This window comes from Anastrepha obliqua, chromosome 6, assembly GCF_027943255.1.
Source record: "Anastrepha obliqua isolate idAnaObli1 chromosome 6, idAnaObli1_1.0, whole genome shotgun sequence".
In the NCBI taxonomy this organism is placed as follows: domain Eukaryota; kingdom Metazoa; phylum Arthropoda; class Insecta; order Diptera; family Tephritidae; genus Anastrepha; species Anastrepha obliqua.
Window position 1 is genome coordinate 57,024,171 of NC_072897.1, and position 25,435 is coordinate 57,049,605.

General features: G+C 39.3%; 1 pseudogene; it reads left to right on the forward strand.

Annotated features, from left to right (window-relative positions):
• The first annotated feature begins 710 nt into the window (after positions 1–710).
• LOC129250561 (uncharacterized) lies at positions 711–24,325 on the forward strand (annotated as a pseudogene).
• Positions 24,326–25,435: the final 1,110 nt, after the last annotated feature.

Consider the following 25,435-nt stretch of genomic DNA (forward strand, 5'->3'; position numbering starts at 1 on the left):
TGACTATTGACTTACTGCTAATATAAACAATATTTATTTATTTATTTACAAATTACAAAATTCAGAACAGACATTTCAGATTTTAATTCAAAACTAAAATACAAATTTTATGATATTTAATATTAAAAAGTTTAGTAAAATTAAATTATCAACACAAGAAACCATTAAATTGCTAGAAATGTATGAAAGTTACAGTTGAATTTTAACGAAATTAATAATTATGAAACTAATATAACAAATATTTACAAAGTATTCTTTTGATTTCTTACATAGCAAGTAATTTTTTAATTGCATTTGAAATACTTGGTTGGCCAGGTTGGAAAGGTCCAAATCGCTGGCAGCACTGTCAATGTGACAGTTCATGCAAGTGATAGATTTGTTGAAAAATTGCAAATAGATTTGTTGCACTTATGAACGCGCTATGCAGTAAAATGGAATTGTTACTAAGTTTGGTCATGGACGATGTATGTGAGGAAAAAACCGATAGTCTTTTATTAAATTTAAGAAAAAAAAGCGTGTAAAGCTTAAAAGAAGGACATATCTTGTCAAAAGTTATATATCAAAACGGAAAATACCCAAAAATAAGTCTTTTTTTGAAACAATAAAATCGTTTCCCGAGGATATATTTTATTCTCATTTTCGAATGAATTGGTCCACTTGAGGTAAGTTTTTGATATCCAGTTGCATCAGTATTTTTAATCAAATGTTTTATGAAGTATTTGAAAGCAGCTTTAACTCCAGTTTGGTTAACTGCAAGGACTGGTCGTTGTGGGAAACCATTAGAAAAATGTTTATACATAACATTATGGAAGTTGTGTAATAGCAGGGTCACTTTCCGACAGCTTTCGGATCGCTTCGATATTGCTAAGGGAGCTGCGCATTATCTTTTCAACAAAACAATTAAGGAAATATGCAAATTGAAAAGTGAAATAAAATGGCCATCTGTTGAACAGCAACAAACAATCATGACGGAGTTCGAAAACAGCAGAGAAAATCCGTTTCCTTTCGTAATCGGTTGTTTAGATGGAACGCACTTTAATGTACCTACGCCTAGTGAAGATGCTATCAGCTACTATGACCGGAAAGGGAAACATTCCGTCCAAATGCAGGTAAATACTCCAAATTTATTGCTCTTAAAGATTATTAACCAATGTCTCATAGTCCATATGTGACAGCCGATTTCGTTTTTTGGATGTGTTTATTGGTTATCCAGGAAGCTGTCACGATGCTAATGTCTGGAGAAGTAGCCCCATATTTAATGGCATAACATCCGGACAATTACAGCTAGCACCAAGTGCAATAATATTAGGGGACTCCGCATAGGGAAGAAAAGAGATTCAACACACGCCTGCGTTCAACACGCGTATTTATCGAGTAAGCGTTTGGAATATTTAAGAAAAAATTCAAAATATTAAATCATATAGATATTTCAAGCCTTAAAATCATATCAGATGTGATACTAGCTTGTGCTATTTTACACAATATCATTTTAACAAAAGGCAACTCTTCAGAACGTATCGATGAAATGGCAATACAGCAACAAGGCAACATAGAAGCCGCCAGTGAGTTGGAGACATCTCAAGATTTTTCAATATGGTCCGCCGAGCCGGAAGATACAAATGGAGTCGATAGAAGAAGTTATTTAACAACTCTCTTTTCCTCATAAATCAATATAATTTAAGTGAATATTTTGGAATTACAATACTTATTGTAATGAACACAGAATTTAAGTTTTTTAATTAAATTTAATTTAATAAAATAAAATAAAATTCATATCACATTGTTTTAATTCAATTAAAAAAAAAAGTGTACTTCACAGCCTCGTTCCATATTTATAAAAAATAAAAAATATAGTAAAAAAATAACTTATTCAGACATTGGCTCAAATTTGATTTTAAGTCTAAAAGCGCTTTTATTCTTTCTTTCTCCAAAGCCAAGACTTCATCGTGCCGGGCCTGTTCTTTTATCGCCTCATCTTCTAAAAAATTCATAATTTCGCTATTTGCAGTTTTTCGAGACTGTGCGGTTGTACGACTTGAAGTTTGTGGAGAATTTGATGGCTCAACATCATTAGGTTCCGTTAATATCGACATCGGCAGCTCAACTGAGCTTTGTAAATTTTGAGTGGGCACATTGATTGAGTGCCTGGTACCATACACCTCATCAAAGTCTTCGTAGTGAAGCCATGATGTTGATTCTCTACCGGATGTATTGTTTCTTTTTTTATTCGCTTATATGTGATGAGTAAATTAGAAAATTTTCGGGGGCGATGTTTCTATCTATTTTTAAATCTTTATTAACTTTTTTTACTTCACGCTCTTTTTCCTCCTTCCCGACGTGAACTCGTTCTCCATGCTCAGTCGGACTCTGAGCAGTAATTTTATCTCCGATGTAATAAAGTAATCACTAAAACCAAGAAAAGTATAATAAAATAAAGTTTAAATATCGTATTTTTCATCAATTTTTGTATTAAAAGCTAAAATAAATAATTAAATACCCACTTTTCATCAGACATTGTACTAGCGTATTTATTGGCAGTGTGAAAATTTTTGCTGCAAATAATGCACGACTTTTGATACAAAAATGACGTTTAAGAACGCGTTGCATTTGCAGTACTGCCATATTTGGATTTTTGAACGCACTGCTCACTCTGAAATGGTATGTTGGGCATTATAATGCATTGTTGAACATACCCTTAATTGCATCTTTAACAAATAAACTGATTGCTGAAAACAGTCACCGACGTATCGTATCCCTTACCGCAGCCCCTAGAGAGCACAAAATTGAGACAAACTCATCGCGTAGAGAACAACTGCGTTCTTTTAGTTACATATTTACACAATATATCGGTTTGTGTGTGTATGTGTTTGGTTGTATCTACACAATGTTGCCATTGATATTTTTGCTTACACACTTTCACACATCCGCGTTATCAGTTATAATTTTTCATTGTTTAATAAAACAAAGCCAAAAACCAACAAATGCAAATAGTTCATTTGTCTATAATTAACATCATTCAACATTGTTTTTAAGTTATTTTAACAAAAATTAAAATTTTTTCAAGTTTATTCTGTAAATGATTTCGAAATATACTGTTTGGCAACACTGTGGTGTGAGAGGAATTTTCAAAAATCCTGCGATGAAACCTACGATACTACGATACGGAAGGGAAGTAATTTCTCATTTACATGGGGCTCTCATTAGTTTGATCGTAACAGCTGACAGGAGACTGCGTTTACGTCGGTGGCTGTTTGCAGCTTAAAATTCTGTGCCTAGCGAACACAAGAACAAAATGCATTCATAGCTGTAGCTGTATGTAAATGTGTGTTCTAAATGCTCGACAGCCGCAGCTACCGTTCGTCAAGTGCGCGCATGAGCGTACAGTAAAATGCAGAAAACAGGAACAAGCTTAGAATAAATATAGAGAAAATTTCGAAACCATTATATTTATATTTTGTTCTATGATAGTCGGTAAATAATTAATTAGTATGTTACTTCACGTATATAGTTCTCCAACTGATAAAAAGTGGACAAAAATATGTGAATATAGCCGCTAAGTTAGAAACTGCACTGTAACCAGAGTGCGACTTATTTTGATGTTACTGTATATACATTCAGCCTTCGAATGAAGTTCAAGTGCCAAATATTTAATATTAAAGCTTCTGTGAGCTGTGCAACGCTGTTCATAACAAAAGGGACCAACGCCGCAAATTGTTGAACTAATATTTTTATGCATTTTTTATTTCTAAAATTTATTACATACTATTCTTCTTGAACATTAAATTTTACATATCGAATAATAGGCCCTCATTATAAGCAATATTCGATCTTCGACTTTAGTCGAAAGTGCTGATCGAACGAGTTTTCATTTGGTAGTATGGTGCTCATTCGCTGAAGAATACGACTATTGTGAATTTCGATCGCTCGACGCATTTACAATAAATAATTTTTTCTCAGCTGATACAGCAAATCAAAATAAAAGAAAAAGCGGTTGTATTAAAATTCTTTGTTAACAACATTTTTAAAAGTAAAAAAAAGTATTTTTTGGGAAAATGAGTACAACGGGGTTGTGGTTCGACGATTCTTCTTAATGCGAATAATGTAAATTTTAGGTTTGTGATCATGCAATGGAAATAACTTATATAAAAGCGAAAAATCCAGGAGCTACTCATGATTCTATGGCTTTCCGCATGTCGCCATTGAAAGCACATTTAGAGGGTAGCAACATCTCAATGACCGTCGTAAAACTTGGCTCCTCGGTATGTAATAAACACCAATTGAAATTCCGTTTTTAACAATTTTTGTCTGTCTGGGGTGATGCTGGATACGTCTAAAACCATATTTAATGACGGCGTTCAGAAACTCTGAGGAAGGGTCTCCAAAAAGGACATCCAACAAACAACATGCTAAGCGAGAAGTATCATTGAGAAAACAATTGGAGTCTCGAAAAACCGATTTAGATGTTTGTTGTCCGGAGTAATCGTGATGGATTATGATATTTCAGGTGAATATTATCATTTGTTAATGGTGTTTGTGATTTTAATAGTTATAAATGGATAAGTGGTGCCTATTTCATTTAGGGTATAATTTATTTTTGTGTTTTTTGGTTTTGAAAACCCGGTTTGGTATATTTCCAAGTCCGTCCAAGTGGAAGTTAGTGTTGAACATGATACCTGGTGCAATTAGCTCGCCACGTGCATAAAAGTTAGCTGCAGATACTTGCAGATAGAGGGTCATATAAAGGGTTTGATACACGCTTGTCTAAAGTCAATATAAAAATTATTGTATTTGTTTTGATTTCTACGCCAATTTTGCTTATCTTAGGTATTGCCAGCTCATCAGGCACTAGACAAGTAACTCTTCAATATCCCTACAATCAAATGCAAGGCAGAATTTGACATCTTTCGAGGAAAAATTAGATTTCTTAGAAGATAACCTGCTGTCTTGTCATGCATATTCAGCTGAATATGTGCAAACATTTAAGAAAGGCTTTTCTTATTTTAAAGCACAGCTTAAGGAAAAGTGGACTAAAGCCAGAAGAAAGGAGGACGCTTTTCTAAAAGCTAACCAGTCTTGGTTAAATGGAACAATCGAAATTCCAAATAAGTCACATTTTCGCCCTGACCGTCCATTGAAATCATTCGAAAAGTGTAGTGAGCGAAGTAAACGTAGGAAAATGGAAGAAGTCCGTTCCATGGTAGAAGATACAGTTATTATACGTGCTGCGCAATTCACTCTAATAGCAAAAGGGCAGAGGGACGCCTCGTGAATTCCAAAAGAAATCGCAGAATCACCATCACGCGCAGCAAAATACAAAAGTGCATACAAAGAATCAACAAGCCCGGGGAGAGGTAATATATTGACACCACATGCAGCCTTAGCTATGTTTTTAGAAGCAGACTTAACAAGAGAGCAATATGAAATAATTCGTAATACAAACCCTTATCTTTATCCCTGTTACGATCGCTTATTAGAAGCTAAAAAAGAATGTTACCAAACGCAAATACGGGTAACTAGTTCTTACGCAGAAACTGACTTACAAAGTCTCATCGATAAGTCAATTATGCGCTTATCAATGTATTTAGAGGAGGTGCTCCTCACTCTAAGCGAGGACGAAAGAAATTCTCTTACAATAATATGCAAGTGGGGATGCGATGGTTCCCAGCAAGCTAAATATAAACAAAAAATTGAGGATACTTCTGGTTCGGATGCCAACATATTTCTTAGCTCTTTTGTGCCACTAGAAATCACCTGTGGAAACGAAAACAGAAAAATTGTTTGGCAAAACCCTTCTCCGTCATCTCCTAGATTCTGTACACCGATAAGATTTAGGTTTATCAAAGAAAGTATAGACGTCACGAAAGAAGAAATAAATTTTGTTGAATCCTCAGTAAACAACTTAGTTGCTTCTGAAATAGAGCTGCAAGGAAATAAATTTGTTTTCCGGCATATTTTTAAGATGGCGATGATTGATGGTAAGGTTTGCAATGCTGCCACCGATACCAGATCCACTAGCCAATGTTATTTGTGTAAAGCAACATCGAAAGACTTTAACAATCTAGACAAAAAGAATGAAGTTAGCCTAGATTTCCTTGATTTTGGACTATCCCGTCTGCACGCTAGAATAAGGTTATTCGAAAGTATTTTGCATTTGGCTTACAAATTGCCAGTAAAAAAGTATAGAGCAAAGAGAACAGCTGAGGAAAAACTGTTGGAAAAAACTACAAAAGAAACCATTCAAAAAAGATTTCGGGATGAGTTAGGCTTATTTATAGACATGCCCAAAGCAAATTATGGTAACACCCAATGATGGCAATACAAGCTGGCGATTTTTTGAAAACACAAAATTGGCTGCAGATATCACAGGTGTTAATTATAATTTCATTTACAGCTTAAAATAATACTGGAAGCCATATCTATTAGCCGTAATTTAAACATGGCTATGAAATTGATTCTGATAAATATGATGAATATGCATTGGATACCGCTAAATTATATATAAAGCTTTACGCGTGGCATCCGATGACACCCACAATGCACAGATACTAGTCCATGGCGCTACTATAATTGAAAACTCATTATTACCAATAGGACAACTGTCAGAGGAGGCTCAAGAGGCGCGCAACAAGCACTTCCGGATGTATTGAGAAAATTATGCACGGAAGTTTCCTCGTGAAGAGTGCAATCGCGACATATACCACCGATTGTTGTTAAGCTCGGACCCCTTTTTGAGCAGTATTTCAGTTCATCGCAGAAGAAAGAAAAAAACATCAAAGTCGTTTAGCCCAGACACAATTAAGCTGCTCGTACCCTTTAATATGTGCACAAAGATGTGACAGAACACCTTAATTCAGAAGGCGAAAACTAATAAATTAATCAATTTCTGTATATACATATCTATTGTGCTTTTGGTGTATTTTTAACAAATATATCTGTAAATATTTTTCTATTATATATAAAACAATTTTTTCAAAATCGATTAAGGTAACTTTTATGCAAATACTAGTGAAATATGGGCTCTATTTTTACTTTTGGAAAGGTCAAGATTTGTTGTATAAAGTCAATGTGTAGCCCACAATAAGATACAAACAAGTGATGACAGTTCTTGTCATACTACAAGAAAAGGAGCTTTACTGCTAAGGTATTTTTCAGTGTTACACAGTGTAATACATCTACTTTTTTAATTTAACCGATTAGTAAAACAAATTATTATAAATTTCTAGTTATTAAAAAGTTTTAAGACGATATATGCAGTCAAATATTTTTGGCCGTCTAAATCTTCAAAATCTACCTATGTGCGATGGTTATTAAGCACGAGTATGTAAGCAGAGGTGCACGCACATAGGGTATTTAGCCGTAAGTTAAACATGTGAACGTGTAAACGCAAAGTAAAGCGATTAAGAGTGGATTAACTCAGCAACATTGCATGGATGAACTTAATTCATTTTTTGGCGATGAAGCTCCATCAAGGACCAGTGTTTATCGATGGTATGGTGAATTAAATCGTAGTCGTAGTTCACTCCAAGACGAATTTCGTGAAGGTCGTCCAAAATCAGTTGTTGTTCCGAAAACCATTGATGCTGTGCGCGAACTAATATTGCAAGATTGTCATGTGACCTATCGTGAGATTGAGACAATCTTAGGCATTAGTGGGACCAGTATACATTCAATATTGCATAAACATTTGACTGTCAAAAAAAATTGTTTGCGTTGGATCCCACACAATTTGTCAATCGCTCAAAAAAAGGCTCGTGTCGATTGGTCAAAGGAAATGCTCAAAAAATACGATCGCGGGGCTTCGAAACACGTCTATGACATCGTGACAGGTGATGAATCATGGGTTTACGCGTATGAGCCCGAAAGTAAACAGCAGTCGACTGTATGGGTGTTTCAAGATGAGCCAAATCCAACAAAAGTTGTTCGCGCACGAAGCACTTCCAAGCAAATGGTCGCCTTTTTTTCGGAAAAACTGGACATGTCGCAACCGTACCGCTAGAACAACGCAGAACAGTAAATTCTGAGTGGTACACAACCATTTGTTTGCCAGTTGTCTTCCAAGAAATTAGGAAAACCAATCGCCAAAGACGGATCACTCTTCACCAGGACAATGCGAGCTCTCACACATCGGCTCAAACAACTGCATTTTTGAGCACCCAAAACATCGAATTAATGGGTCATCCACCGTATAGTCCTGACTTGGCACCGAATGATTTCCTTTTATTCCCGTACGTAAAAAACAAACTGAGAGGTCAACGTTTTTCGACACCTGAAGAAGCGGTTGCGGCATTCAGAATGCATGTTTTGGAAGTACCTCATTCAGACTGGCAAAAGTGCTTCGACAATTGGTTCAAACGCATGCAAAAGTGTATAGATCTTCATGGAGAATATTTTGAAAAACAATAAAGTGATTTTCGATGATTAAAATTTGTTTTTGTTCTCTAATCCCGACATATAAAAGGCACCCCTCCCCCTCGTACTCACTGTTGAGTCCAATTAAGCATTCGATGAAAATAAAACCTTTGTTCTTATACATACTCGCCTAGAATATACCGCTTTCGTGAAATATGTTTTTCTTATGAACACTTTGACGTTTATCAACTCTTGTTATTTGTAATAATTTTCTGTGAAAATTGATAGGCTTTGATTGTCAATGATCGTTTCAATTACCGACAGGATTTTGGGTTTCCATTACATCCTTCTATGAACTGGATCCTCTCGCAAGATATACAAAACTTTTAATACAATTAAGGATGTAGGATTTTCCACCCAACATTTATTGATGCAACAATTAAGGATTTAAGATCCTCTCCGCCACATTTTATTCCCGCAATATTATTGGTCCTTCGAGCCGGATAAGGTCACTGAGCTTGCTTATTTCATATTCGCATTTGCTTGTGTACACAAAAATTACGTTCTGGTGCTAAAAATGTGCGACCACAAATTTAAATAAAAGGACTAAATTCTAAACTGTATATACTTACATAACGTATAGTCGACTCGGAGAGGTCCTTCCAATTCTGACATTGATCAATGTCATCTTGCATAGTCGACCTTTAATGGGTCGTTTCCAAGTCTTGGCAAATTGTGAGTAACTGGTCGACGGTGGACCTCCCAAATCTAAAGCGACACTGATAAGGTTCAATTAATTGGTGGATGGTGGGCTTCAGCCTTCCGCAGAACACGCTCGCTAGAACCTTATAGGAGATAGTTAGAGGACTAATCCCGCGATAATTGGCATAGACTGCCGGATATACCCTTTTAATTGATAAAAAGTTCGAGAAGTGTTCCATAACTTAAGTATGTTCGCAATGTCAGTCACCAGGTCACCGTCTTTGTTCTTACAGGAAAACGCCCCGGTCTTGCTAATTTTAGGTCGTTGTTCCTATAGGCCAGCATCTCAAGCTGTTCGCACTGACGTATTTCGGCCCCTTGTTTCTTCCTTCTGGTTAATACGTGCCCATTCCTTTCTTAGTTCCCGGTAGCGATCCCACATGGCTCACGTTACGCCCAATCGCAGCGTGGCTCTATAGGCAGCATCTTTCTTTCTGCGGCAGCATGGCATTCCTCGTTGTACCAAATGATTTTCTGGGTTCGCCGAAAAGCCAGTTTCTTCTTCGGCGGAGGTACTTCAAGAACGAGTAATGTTGCTTCATTGCTCGTGCATCTCGGATTGATGGGCGGTACTCTCTGAGAGCTGGAGTGAGAGTCGAGTGGCGAATCGTCTGGCTGTGTGTTGTGATTGCAGCTTTCCGATGTCGAACATTCTGTGTATAGTCAGCTGTACGATTTTTGCTGCACAGAGGCGTGTGCGTAATTTGGCTGATATAGGGTAATGATAGGAGTCATTCATTGTTGGGGCCTAGGTTTGTACGTACATCTAAAACACTACAAGCGTGTCTTCCATCTATCACAACATGATCGATCTGGTTTCGCTGTCTATCAAGAGACAGCCAGGTTGCTTGGTGTATCTTCTTATACTGGAATATGGTGCTGCAGAATACCATGTTTCGGGCTTCGCCCAAGTCAATCCGCCTCTGTCCGTTGCCGGATGTTTCGTTGTGCAGGCTGAATTTTCCGACTGAGGGATCAAAAATTCCGTCCTTGCCCAGCCTGACGTTGAAGTTGCCAAGCACGATTTTTATGTGGTGGCGGGGGCAGCGCTTATAGGAACGTTCCAGGCACTCATAGAAAGAATCTTTGATCGCGTCGTCCTTCTCTTCCTTTGGGGTATGGGAATGAGCGAGTTGTTGAAAAAGCGCGCTTTTATGCGGATTACTACGAGACGCTCGTTCAGCGGAGTGAAGGACAGTATTTGACGACGAAGTCTCTCTCCCACAATAAATCCGACACCGAATTTGCACTCCTTTTGTATGGCAGCTGTACTAGACGTGGCGAGGCATTCCAGGTGCATGCGCTCAAATCATAGTCCTTAACTATCCTGGGTTGCTTCACCTTCTCACATTAGCTTGCTCTCGAACGGGGGTTCGGAAGCTACGAAGAGGATACTCGGGCTAAGCCTGGAAGTTGTGAGCTGCTTGGACCATATGTAGAAGAATCGTCCTGGCCACTCCCAAATGAATGGCAATCAGTCACTTTCCTCATTTGCGTAGGCTTTTAACTATGAAACCCTCCTCCACCACTATATATATGTAATATATATATTTAAGCTTTAATATTAGTAATCTATTTGGAGCTGTACTGTAATTGATGAAAGAATAAATAAATAATAAAATTTCTTTTCTTTATTCAATACTAGCTTTAACCCGCGGCTCTGTCCGCGTAGGAGAAGTTTTGACGGATTTAGGATATGTATGTTGATGTTGGAGAGCATCGTACGAGCCGCAGAACTTAATCGCTCAGGCACAATATTTTATAAGAGCGTACAATTGTTGGCGTATGCCGATGATATCGATATCATCGGCCTTAACAACCGCGCTGTTAGTTCTGCCTTCTCCAAACTGGATAAAGAGGCAAAGCGAATGGGTCTGGTGGTGAACGAGGACAAAACGAAGTACCTCCTGTCTTCAAACAAACAGTCGGCGCACTCGCGTATCGGCACCCACGTCACTGTAGACAGTTATAATTTTGAGGTTGTAAAAGACTTCGTGTATTTGGGAACCAGCATTAACACCTATAACAATGTCAGCCTTGAAATCCAACGTAGAATCTCTCTTGCCAACAAGTGCTACTTTGGACTAAGTAGGCAACTGAGCAGTAAAGTCCTCTCTCGACGAACAAAACTAACACTCTACAAGACTCTCATCATGCCCGTCCTGACGTATGGCGCAGAAGCTTGGACGATGACAACATCCGATGAAGCGACGCTTGGAGTGTTCGAGAGAAAGATTCTGCGTAAGATTTTTGGACCTTTGCACGTTGGCAACGGCGAATATCGCAGACGATGGAACGATGAGCTGTATGAGCTTTACGACGACATAGACATAGCGCAGCGAATAAAGATCCAGCGGCTTCGTTGGCTGGGTCATGTCGTCCGAATGGATACAAATGCTCCGGCTTTGAAAGTATTCGATGCGGTACCAGCTGGTGGTAGCAGAGGAAGAGGAAGGCCTCCTCTGCGTTGGAAAGATCAGGTGGAGAAGGACTTGGCTTCACTTGGTGTGTCCAATTGGCGCCGGTTAGCACGAGAAAGAAACGACTGGCGCGCTTTATTAAGCTCGGCCAAAATCGCGTAAGCGGTTATCGCGCCAATTAAGAAGAAGAAGAAGGATATGTATGTATAAAAAGAATTACAAACAAAAGTTTCATAGAAAATAACTTTTTATTAAAAACCATAATATTACAATACCCGGCATCCGTTGCTATGCCTCGTTGAATAAAATCAAAACAACCAATCAGAAAAATATCAAGAAAAATTTATTATTATTTATAGGGGATATATACAATATAACCCTAACTAAATTATCACACTGGCTACTAGATAGCAAAATTATTTTTATTAATTTTCTATCTCAAACCGTTTTTGAACTTTGCATTTGGGTCATAGTTGACCAGCTTATGCGGATTATGAAGTCTAGAGTGTGCTATAAATAGTGGGAAAGAGGGAAAACTAAGATATTTTAGATTAAATTGAGGCAAATATTTGATTATTAGTGACGAATGAGAGTGGTGGCGCGGCCTGGGGGCTGTGGGAAGGGAGTTCCATCATAAAAACATGCCTATAACCTTCATTGGGTGAAAATATGAATGTATAAAAATTTTTACGTCATTTGGTGTTGTCATTTCGTAGTGATGCGCGTGCAACGTACATTCACTTTTATAGTATAGAAAGATTACTTTTACTTTTTTACACTCATGTTGGAAAAGGTAACCATAGATAATAAGATGGGAAACTCTTTCATAATGCATAATTAGTGGTATTATTAGAAATGTGGGCTGGAATTTAGAACAATGTATATTTTGGAATTTCTGGCAAACTATAATGTTTTTTTTAATGAAACTTGGTGGAGATGTTAGTGAGGTGTTAAGGAACACTCTTTATAATTTTAAATTAATCGGGAAATAATAATTTTTTAATTATTTACATTCAAAATGCCCTCGGGAACTTCACTATAATTTGCCACATTACACTCTATATTTTTGTTTTTTACCGATTTTTATGCTAATATTCTAATTATATCTATTGAAATTAAATGCAAATTCATTTGCCTATGCAATCACAGTCCAATTTTAAGCGCGAATAAGAAGATTGGAATGCCAACAGTATGGTGTTACCAGATGCAAATGAAAACAAAAAATAAGTTCTTGAGTTTAGTGTTAATCATGGGGGTGGGGGTTATTGTGCCTCCCTACTACATACACGCATATGACGTTTTAATTTTGGGTTCAATGGTTTTAACACGGAGAGGAGTTTTACGCAAAAATACTGTGCATTGCGTAGCCGGAGTTGCACTGATGAGGGTTATTTTTTTGAAGCGCGGCCGAAGGCCGCCCACGCGAAAAGGAGTTCTACGCAAAAATACTGTGGATTGCGTAGCCGGAGTAGGACTGATGAGGGGTATTTTTTTGAAGCGCGGCCGAAGGCCGCCCACGCGAAAAGGAGTTCTACGCAAAAATACTGTGGATTGCGTAGCCGGAGTAGGACTGATGAGGGGTATTTTTTTGAAGCGCGGCCGAAGGCCGCCCACGCGAAAAGAAGTTCTATGCAAAAATACTGTGGATTGCGTAGCCGGAGTTGGACTGATGAGGGTTATTTTTTTGAAGCGCGGCCGAAGGCCGCCCACGCGAAAAGGAGTTCTATGCAAAAATACTGTGGATTGCGTAGCCGGAGTTGGACTGATGAGGGTTATTTTTTTGAAGCGCGGCTGAAGGCCGCCCACGCGATAAGGAGTTCTATGCAAAAATACTGTGTTAATTAATTTAATTTAATTTTAATTAATAGGACTATGAATAAGTTCATGCGGTTTTACAACAGATGGCGTAACTTGATTATTATTCCATCGATCCACATTTCCAAACATTCATTGGAGAGCTACTGTCGTAAGGCACAAACGTCAGTATAAGTTTTTTATTTGAAGCGTAAACAACAATATTTTTACCACACTTGAAAATGTCGAATTTCGTGCCAAATAATGTGTTTTTGCGGGGAATTTTTTAATATGAAGAAAAAAGCAGCCGAAAGTCATCGTATCTTGGTGGAAGTTTATGGTGAGCATGCTCTAGCTGAGCGAACGTGCCAGAAGTGGTTTGCACGCTTTAAAAGTGGTGATTTTGGCTTGGAAGACGAAGAACGCGAGGGTGCGCCGCCAAAGTTCATGGATACCGAATTGGAGGAATTGCTCGATCAAGATCCGGCTCAAACGCAAGAAGAGGTTGCAAAAACTTTGGGAGTTGATCAATCAACCATTTCCAAACGTTTAAAAGCCATGGGAATGATCCGAAATTCAAATTTCGAAAAAAAAGCGCACGAACTTATTCATAGACCTATAAGTCACATGAACTTTGGGTATTATCAGAAACATTTCCATCATATTCTAAACTAGCAGGTAGTTTTTCTTTTGTTTTTAATGTAATGCCAGAAACTCGATGGATTGGACTTTATTCTGGTTTCAATAGAAAGCATATATTGCGTGAATAAAAAATTGTGAAAGGAGTTGAACTCCTTCCTCAACTTAAGAAATAGTGCATAGTCGTCTTTTGAATTACTGGCCTTAGACTTTTTATAATCTTTGTTTTTTCTGTTTTTTAAGTCCATTAACCTAGGTGGTTTATTGTTGGTTATTGATTTGAAAGTTTTCGACATAAAATCTCATAGGAATAAGCAGGATCGCTTGCTGAATCCAAAAAGCTCCAATCGGTTTCATCAAAGAAACTCCTAATGCCCTTATAATAAGTAAATAAATAATTGTGTTCTGCCACATCAACAGCCGTTTGAGTATCAAAACTATAAAATTTAAAATTCCTACAGGCTTTGTGATGCAAAGTATTCTTTGAAATTGCAGCGACACACTCCCCGCAAGTAATCTTCAACGCGTTGGAAGCAAACACAATGTCTAAAACTTTACCGTTGTTGTTTAACTAGAGTTACATTGCATTCGACTTTGGGAAAGTATAGTACATATAACTAAAATATCGACGTCCGGATTTCATAATAATTGATAACAAACTTTTACTATGGTACAATTAAGTTATATTACTTAAGTTGACATCACCTAAATGTTCCATAAAATTTACGGTTGAGAAAAATTTCGTGAGTTAGATTTGTCTACGAAATCACAGTTCGTGAAGAAGGATCGTGTATGCTTCAACAGCTTTAGTTCAGATCACTATAAAGATCGTTGTAACACTTCTTCTACTTGCCACATGTGTAAACCACATCATCACACCCTGTTGCATGGTGCCGTGCCTTCAACGAATGCCACCGCAGTGAATAATTACATCAGCAACGCGTCCCGTCTGTTCTGCGCTGCTGACGCTACATCAAAGGTAAGCGCAAAACCTTTGAACTTCCAGTGAGCGCCGACGCTACACGCGTCTCTTTATGCTTGAACCGCAGCACCAATCCGCCTATCCCAGTAGAAAGAATTGTACTGTTATCCATCGCAGTAGTGAAAGTATACTACGATTACTTTTCGACTCTGGATCGCATGCTTCCTTTGTGACCGAGGCATGGTGCATACACAGGCTTGGACCTGCCGCGAGCACCATCCAAAGTTTACATTACTGGAACTGGGCCATGGCAATGCTTCACTGTCAAAACGCTTATTTCGCCCTCAATTACAAGCGACTTACCAACACAGACTATAGCTGTTTGGACGTGGCCACATATTCGCGGTTTGCTTCTTACCGATCCGCAGTTTATGAAGCCTGGGCGTGTCGATATATTGAATAGCATGAACGGTATGGATCAACTTATTTACCCAAAATTTTGTAAGGGTCCATCTGGCACCCCTATTGCTCAACTGACCGTCTTTGGATGTACTCTCGGCTCGTCCTCGAAAATTTTGTCATCCAGAATTTCTTGAAAGAAGGCTCGCTTGTGACGCCGATCGCCGCTGGCTCTACAATGAATTCATAAATGAACTCATTGACATGAAACATATGTAGGCCGTGTCATAGACTGTCAATCAAACGCATTATACATATGCCTCATCATCCTGGAAAGCAAAGTAGTATCACAACCAAATTGAGGGTTGTATTCAACGCGTCCGCAAAATCGGCTTCCGGGAATTCGCTAAATGACAAGTTATTTGTACGGCCTCAACTGCAGGAAGATTTGTGCATGATCTTGCTTCGCTTTAGAACCCACCGCTATTCTATAACAGCAGATGTCGCCGAAATGTATCGCTAAATCTGCGTATCCTCAAAACATGCCGATTTGCAACATATCGTATGGGCCCTACCCATTCAAGATTTTCGCATGGTTCGCGTGACATACGGTAGCAGTAGCATTACTGTGTCACTAATTTCATCGAAAACCAAGGTGGCGCCGCTTAACTCAACAACGCCATACTATGCACCACGTCTTTAGCTATGCGCCGCGTATCTTGCTGCTTAACTGCTGCGAAGCGTGCTGCATTGCTGGCCTGATATCCGCTACCCGCTTTTCGGTTGGACTGACTCTATCATAACATTGACAAGCTCCCTCCAACAGATGGATGACGTAGTAGTCTTTTTGGTTTGCAGCCGTTTCTGGATGAGATTTGTATTCTACGGGTTAGAGGAAGATTGCAAAATGCTGAAGTCGCTCCTGATGTTAGGCATCCCATTATCTTGCCCAAGAATTCTCCACTTGCTAAGTTAATTGTCTGCGAAATACACAAACTTTTCACGTTGGGTCCCTCATAATGCAAACTGTCTTGCAACGTCGTTGTTGGGTTGTCGGCGCACATAACTTGATCCGTAATATGTACCATAAGTGAGTAAAGTGCCATGCCATGCGTGATCTACCTGTAACTCGCATAAACTACGCCCGTTGCTTTAGTCACACTTCTGTCGATTTCGCTGGACCTTACCTCTACAAGTTCACCCAAGAGGAGCTAAGGTTACCAAACGGAACTGGAGTCAAACGTGTCAAGTATCACTGGAAACGCATACTGGGAGAAGGTTTACTGCCATACGAAGAGTTCAACCATTGAGTAAGTAATAACATAGAGCCACAATCTCGAGAAAAAGTTATTTTGTATGGTGGGGTGCTAGTACTTTCCACTCAAACGTGTTGCGCGACTCATTTTTGCGAAGTATGACAATAATTCGGTATCATGTGGACTGAGCAGGAAATTGAAAAATATGGCCAGTTTGCCAATGGAATATACAGTATATCAAGAACGAGTTTTGCAATAAAAAGAAATTGAAATTTTCGACTTTAATAGAAAAACAGCACACTTAATTTATCTTCTTCTTCATCTGGACTTCTTTTTTGTACCGATTCATATTTATTCACAGCATTTAAAGGGCATTAATAAAAAAAACCTTCAAATTCATTGGAAAAACAACAACAAACACAACAAATAGAAACAACTCACTATTTCGACACTGTCAATAAATTTACAATTTTTACAAAGAGTCAATAACTGGCTTTTTTTATTAAATGCATAGTTAGAATACGTAATTTTTTGATTAATTTAATATTTGGTATGATGCTTTTTCATGGAATGGACCAATTGGTTTACATCGTAATTTTTTTCGGTTAGGCACCCGGGTCTGGCTGGACCCATATGTACTAACTTGCATTTGTATGGGAATATGTGGCAAATGCGCCACATTTATAATCAATTTTTTAGTATCGCTGGTATATAGTCGTATTTTTAATTTTTTACATTGAGCTACAGAAGTACAAATAAACGCTGAAAATATTTTGGTTTGTGAAAAACAAAATTTTTTTTGTCTTGTTCTTTATCATAACTCATTTCGAAGAAGGTTTAAGAAAGAAAATTGATTACTATGAAGTTTATGGTAAAATTTTAAATGATATTTGTTTATGGATTCGGTGGAAGGATGGAGCTTTTTGCCTCCTTGTAAACAAAGACGACAATCTCTCTCCGCCGTGAGTGTTAAAGACTTCGTTTATTTACAATAGGAACCAGCATTAACACCGGTAATAATGTCAGCCTGGAAATCCAACGTAGAAGCTCTCTTGTCAACAAGCGCTACTTTAGACTAAGTAGGCAACTGAATAGTAAAGTTTTCTCGCGACGAACAAAACTAACACTCTACAAGGCTCTCATCATGCCCGTCCTAACGTATGGCGCAGAAGCGTGGACGATGACAAAATCCGATGAGGCGTCGCTTGGAGTGTTTGAGAAAAAGATTCTGCGGAAGATTTTTGTACCTTTGCAAGTTGGCGACGGCGAATATCGCAGGCGATGGATTGATGAGCTGCATGAGCTTTACGGCGAGATAGACATGGGGCAGTGAATAAAGATCCAGCGGCTACGAATACAAACGCTCTGGCTCTGAAAGTTTTCGATGTGGTACCAGTTGGTGGTAGCAGAGGAAGAAGAAGACCTCCTCTGAGTTCGAAAGATCAGGGGAAAAAGGACTTAGTTTCACTTGGTGTGTCTAACTGGCGCTGGTTAGCACGAGTAAGAAACGACTGGCGCGTTTTGTTAAACTCGGCCAAAGTCGCGTAAGCGGTCATCGCGCCAATTAAGAAGGAGAAGAAATGTGGTAAAACACCCTGAGTATTCAAATCCAATGGAGAATCTCTCTTGCGATAAGTTCTATTTTGGACTAGTGATGATATTGACATCATCAGCCTGAACAACCGCGCTGTTAGTTCTGCCTTTTCCAAACTTGCGAATGGGTCTGGTGGTGAACGAGGACAAAATGAAGTACCTCATGTCATCAAACAAACAGTCGGCGCCCTCGCGTATTGGCACCCACGTCACTGTTGACAGTTATGATTTCGAGGTTGTAAAAGACTTCGTTTATTTAGGAACCAGCATTAACTCCGATAACAATGTCAGCCTGGAAATCCGAAGTAGAATCTCTTTTGGCAACAAGTGCTACTTTGGACTAAGTAGGCAAATGAGTAGTAACGTATACCGAGAGTAGCTTTAGCAGCAGGGCTGTAAAGTTCAGCAGGATCGTGACCAGAACGATCCTGATTACGGTATGCAGGAAAATATTCTTAGATTAGGAAGTTTATGGGCTGGTGAAAGTAGTATTCTATCACCTCAGTACAGAACGGTAACACCTCACCGAAATGGCTGATAGGCTAATGCTACAATCGCAAGCCTATTTTGGCAAGCCGTCGGGTACTTTTCTTAGATGTCACTAACAGGTTGTTGGTGGAGGCTCAGGGGAGAAATCCTGACTAGTTCCTGTCCTGGCTCTGAACTCTATGGTCCATGAAGCGTAGAGTCAATCCTCGCATGGCCTCTCTGCTCGCATAGATAACGATGACAAAAACACTGCAAGAGCTTAGTTGCGCACCTAATACTTTTCAGGAAGATCTCTAAAAGTAATGTGCAAGGCTGGCTCCTTCACGTCTTATTTTCGTGGCTCCGGTGAAGCAAAGTTCTGTCTTTAGGGACATGTCGCCTATTTGCATATTGATCTCGAGTGGCATGTGACCTTGTGTCATAATAATGACTTCGGTCTTATGTTTGGCGAATTCCAGGCTGTAGTCCTCAAGCCATATTTGCGATTTTATCATAAATTGGTACAGCTTTCTCCTACCGTCCTCAGTGTCCCGGGCTGGTATGATCATCGCTCTATCGTCCGCGTATTTCTGTTAGGTTAGGTTATGGTGGTAGTCGGTCTGTACGACCAACTCACTTAGATTTCACAGGTCTGTTGTGATGCTACTATGCTCGGGAACCTCATTCACTTTCCTTCGTGGAATCATTTTGTGGCTTTTATGAAGCGCAGGATTGGTTCTATCCCCACGCCGGATAGCTCTGTAAAAGAATTGAAAAAGTATTTACCTAGACAACATGCTCTGATTTTAGCCAATGACCGATTATGCAAGCCACGACTTATGAGATATTATCTCTTGAGAGTCTTAGCAGCCCCTTTGTTTTTTCTTGTTTATTTGCGGCCATAGTAGTCTAGCTGTTACGCATGTATCTTCATCTCTCCATGATCTATTGGTCTCTTGGATAATGTTGTTTTTGAAGTGAAAACTTCTTTAGAATCGTTGGGAGTGATTTGGGAAAAAGTGAAACGGAAAAAGCGACCAACTTGGCTACGAAGCGTTATATTATATGTTGATATAAACGTAGCGACGAACTAAATTAAAATAACTTTTATTTTTTCTTGTGATTCGAACCAAGGATTTTGGATCGGAAGCTCACATTGCTAGTCGCTCGGCTACCCCGTCATGCTGTAGGTGCTGGCTTAAAAGTTATTTAGTTACGAAGCGTTATATTATATGTTGATATAAACGTAGCGGCGAACTAAATAACTTTTAGGCCAGCGCCGACAGCATGGCGCAATAGCCGAGCGGCTAGCAATGTGAACTTCCGATCCAAAATCCTTGGTTCGAATCACAAGAAAAAAATTTTTTTTATACAGTTATTTTATTTTATTTTATGATATGTTTATGAGGAGCTTTTTTTCATGGCAGAAATACACTCGGTGTTTTGCCATTGCCTGCTGAGGGGTGAGCGCTATTAGAAAAATAGTTTTCCTTAATTTTGGTGTTTTCACCGAGATTCGAACTGACGTTCTCTCTGTGAATTCTGAATAGTAGTCACGCACCAACCCATTCGGCTACGGCGTTTGTTTAATTTTACTGATGCAAAAATGAGGGAAAATATTTGAATAAAGTTTGCTTACTGTTTACACATTTTCCAAAGGTGACGGAGAACCAAAAAAAAGTCGATTTTCAAACAAATACGAGTGCATATGTGTAATTGTGTTAGAGTTTCGGTCACGCCCCAGCAAAACCTGCGTGCATATGTGTTTGTAACATTCAAAAAAATGTAATTGTGTTAGAGTTTCGGTCACGCAGGTTTTGCTGGGGACGCTCATAATAGCAACCGCGTGTGTATTTTTATATTCGTAAATATTTTCATTTTTAAATATTTACCGCAATTATGCCGAAAAACAATGCAGAAAAGTGTCGTGAATATCGACAGAAAAAAAATCAATAAATAGCATCACGGAATTCATTCACGAAAATTTAATAAAGTATACACCAGAAGTATCGCGGATACTTAGAAAAGATTACGATAAAGTTCCAATGATTTTAAGTGGCGATTTTAATGTAAATTTGAACCGACAACACGATCAAAAACAACAATTGACGCGGTATTTCAAAGATATGTTGACAACATCGAAACCAAAGCATTTGTATCATATTTTAGCTATCATAAGCCACTCGTATCATTTGTTGAAATTGAAAACATTGAGGATGAATAATAATAAAATGAAGAAAATAAAATACGAACTTTATAGCAATATTATAATGAACCTATAATTATCCCGCCCCTAATGCTGCTTTCGTCTCATTCTCTCTCAGTTTGTCTTACGGAAGGTTTCACTTCTATCCCGTCTAACCGTTAGACTGGTATTTTTTTTATTATTAGTTTACTCGTTGGCAAAGGTATACCAATAGTACTTTTATCACTGAGCAGTTGAAGAGCAGTACCTTCTCTGTCTAGGTCATCAGCTTTACAATTTCCCTCAATATCTCTGTGGGCTGGAACCCAAATAAGGCTGACCTTGAATACGACACTAATATAATTTAGGGCTGCCCGGCATTCCTTCTTTATAAAAATTTAATTCCCCCCTTCTCCATGACCTTTGTGTCTGCCTCTCCCTTTTTCACGGTATACTCGTCTTAATGAGCCTTTCGAAGGTGAGTCTTGTTTGTGACTATTGTGACTATGTGCAAAAAAGACTCGTGGCCGGTCTTTCCATAGTGCCATCCTTTTGAGTCTGAGTGCCGAGACGGCGGCCACGTGTTTCCCTACCAGATTTCGTGCAGGTAAATTGATTAGCACTTCAAGCGCTTTGTTTGGGTCAGACCTTAAAGCGCCAGAGATACATAAAAAAGCTGTTCTTTGGACCTTACTGATGATTTTAGCGTTACTCGTCATTTGAGCAGATGGCCACCATACAAGTATTCCATATATTAAGGTTGGCCTAACTACAGAAGTATAGAGCCGATGTGTAACGCGAGATGCTAGTCCCCATTTAATACCCACCGCTTTTTTTCAAACGTTGGCCTTCTTTACTCTTTCCTCAATATTAGGTTTCCACGTGAGTTTCCTGTCTAATATGAGTCCTAGGTACTTGACATTCTCTTTCAAAAGAATCTCCTCACCCTTAAAAATTAGCGGGGAGATTTAGAGAGTCTATTTTCCTTAGTAAAGAAAATGTTTTCAGTTTTTGCGGGGCTTATACCGAGTCCCCTGCTCTTAGTCCAGCTTCTAAGTGTGGCCATGTTAGAGGGCAGAATATCCATAAGGGTGTTAGGATATTTGCCCTTAACGGCAATTGCTAGGCCATCTACTTAAGCAGTGACATGGCAACCCCCTCTTTCCAGGGTCAGCAATAGGGAGTTTAACGCCAAAGCCCATAGAAGAGGGGAGAGGACTCCACCTTGCGGTGAGCTTCTGCAGACCAGTCTGCTTAGAGTAGTGCTGCCTAATTTAGCCATTATCTTTCTTTTGACGAGTATAGCGTGTATCAGGGCAACAACGTGTGGTTCAACTCCAAAATCTTCTAAATAATCTACTAAAGCGTTTACATTAATAATTTTGAGGACGCCTTCTATATCTACGAAGGCAACCAATGCAACTCTATGTCTAATAAACTTTTTTCCACCAACCTGATGAGTGAGTGTAAGGCGGTTTCTGTAGACTTCCCTTTAGTATAGGCATGTTGCGCCGAGGAGAGCCTATTTAAACGCCTGTATATATTCATCCATTATTCTCTCTAGGATCTTGAGCAGAAAAGTCGTTAGACTAATGGGCCTGAAGTCTTTGGGTTTAGTATGTGAGGACCTACCTGCCTTGGGTATGAAGGAGACTTTTTTCTCCCTCCAGCCTAGCGGAATGTGGCCCATGTTAAGACAACTTCTAATAATAATTTTGCTGATTGCAAATGATAATGATTGCGTGATTGCTGCAGCTCAGCAGGATAGATACCATCTAGTCCTGGCCATTTATAAAGACCAAAAGTGTTAATAGCCCATTCGATCTTTCCGTTTGTAACTAGATTGGTTGGATTGCTTTTCATCATTGGCGGAGTCGGTTTGTTCGACCGGCTTGTTTCCTGGGAAGTGTGTGTCTAGTAGAAGACCTTATGATTCCTCACTTGACGTAGTTCATGTATTCTCTTGACCTTGTAGGTTGCATAGCGTCTTTGAGAGAAGTTTTCTTAATCTGGCCGCTTCTGAAGTGTCTTCAATTCCCTTGCAATAATTTTACCAAGATTCACGCTGCGCAGTTCTGACTGTATTTTATAATTTTTAAATTCAGCCTTATAGGCTTGCCAGTCCTTCTCGTGGCCTTGGCCAGATTAAATAATGTTCTATGGAATTCTCATAGCGAGGTTAGTTGCTTGCTCTTAATTTTTTATTGTAAGCTCCCCAGTCAGTTTTCTGTATATATCTGAAGTTAGTCAAACTTGGGGAAATCTAGTGTCGTTTTCAAATTCTATATACCGATGGTCTGAGAACGAATTTTCGTTTAAAACTCGCCATCTTTTAATGTGGTTAGAAAACATGTCGAAAGCCAGGGTGATATCCAGAAGTTCCTCTCTGTTCATAGTAACCAAAGTCGGCTCTGAACCTAAATTCAAAACACTAATTTTCTTTTCTAGAATAAAGTCAATTAACGTTAGTGTGGCTGCTCCCTCACATGATGTTGTGAGCATTTGCGTCGCAAGAATCAACCAGATCTTTGTTTTTCCGAGCTGCCTCTTGCACCAGCGTACAAACTTCATCCGGCGGAGCATCCCGATCGTAGGCCATATATGCGGAGGCTACCAAAAACCGTTTTCCCGAGCTCGATGCTTGCCGCCACTATGTCGCCGCTACTAAACTGTGGAAGCAAGAAAACGTGTATATTTATGTCAAGTCCACCGGCAGCCAAGTGGACGGAAAGGTTCGCGGACTCAAGTTTAGAGTGATGGAGATTAATTTGGGTCAGCTTCATGTGAATTTGTCCGTTTCATCTCCACCATCGTGACCTCGACGTCCTCCTCCGAGTTCACCCCACCCTCAGGGTAAGCGAGGAGATCCTCTTCGTTGAAAAGCGGCCCCACACCGGTCAGCCTCTCCGAGTCGGTTGAGCATTGGCTTCTAGCCAACCCTTCTACAATAGCGCTGCGGAAGCTGGCCTTGTGGATCTCCTCACCTGAGTCCAAAGCTGGCTCGTCGCTGCGATAAATTCGAATACTTGCTTCAAAAAACCCGAACCTCGCGACGTTGTTTTTCTGTGTAAGTGGGGCAAGCGATTCTCCACCATTGAGGATGAGCATCACCTGTCGCCTACCTTCTACATACTGACTCTTCTATTCTTCCTATCTTCCAAATATGTGTTTGCAGGTCTCTATTATAGGATTTGAGAATCTCCTTGGCCAGAATCCAAACTCGAGCTCAAGGCCTGTTTGGAATTTAATTCTTAATGACCGCTTCGAGTTTGTCTCCCGGCGTAGAGCGTGGCTGACCTAGTGTCTTCGAGCTTTTCCTGCTCTATGTTGTTGTCGACCTCTTCTAGGTCGTCTTCCTTATTGTTAACGTTCTGTTGTCAAGTTTTTCTAGCACTGGCCAGCGCTCTTCGTTTATCCGCTACACGAATTACATGCTGTTTTTCTGGAGCTTTTCGGCTTTCGCGCCCAATCGTTCATCGGCACATCGACATCGTTCACTGCTGATCTCAACACCGCATTTTTCGAGGACAGCCCTTGACCAGTCATCATGGCACTTGATTACCTTACAACCTGGAAGTATTCCTGCAGAATTGAAAGAAGAGAGAGCACCGCCCTGTGCTTCTACTACATGATTGTCTAATACGATCTTGCGTCCACCTGCCCCAACTTCTGTAGGACCATTGTGAGTGTTCTCATCAATTAATACAAGAAGGAAGTTATCCTTAACCACCTCGGTAAATGGTAGTTGCTTTGCTGATACTTAGATACAGTTGAACACCTTAGGTTTCTTCGGTGCCTATTCGATCACATCATTCGATCTGTTTCGTTTCGTCACATGCGTTTTTTTGTTACTATATTTTTTGGGAAGTTTATCTATGATGTCTTCATATTCTTTCACCACCTGTTGAAATTGAATCTTGTCAGCCGCGCCGGGCTCATCAGCTGCTCCAGCGAGTTCATTTTTAGCTATCTTGCTTGGAATAAACCGCGCCTTCGCATAGCGAGACTTTATAATGAGATCATCTGACTTGGATTTTTTCGCGACTTGGCTCTCCTTGTGAGTGCCGTCTACTGGTTTTTGGGTGGGTTTGTTGTTATTGTTTATTTAGTAAGAGCTGCTATGACTGGTACTGCCCTTACTCTTTACTGACTCAGCTCATCTTGGCTGTAGGCCAGCAAGATGTCCTCTTTTGAAGCCGGTATTGGAGCCTGAGACGTCATTACTATACTATGATAATATGTACTTCGAAAGTGTGCTCGCGTTATAAATCATTTCCGAGGTGTGAGTTTAGACCGACATACAGTGGCTCAATAAATAACTCGGACATTCATAGCATGCAGCTTCATATGCAAAATTTTTGTAAGAAAGGCAAGTTAAATATTTTTATTTTTATATTTTTCTATTGGGTATTCAAATAGGACTTTAAAAATAGTAACAATAATTTAAAAATCCATTACCTCCTTGTTATAAAAAATTTATCTTGCAGCTTTCACAAAATTGGTGTCAAAAAAGAAGTCGGACATCTGGGATTATTACGATTGTTTGACACTTTAAAATGGAGAATCCAACAATTAATTTGCTCTCTGTAGAGAAGTGCAAATAAAGAACAAAACGTAATAAATTAAAACAGAATTTCAGTCGTGTTTT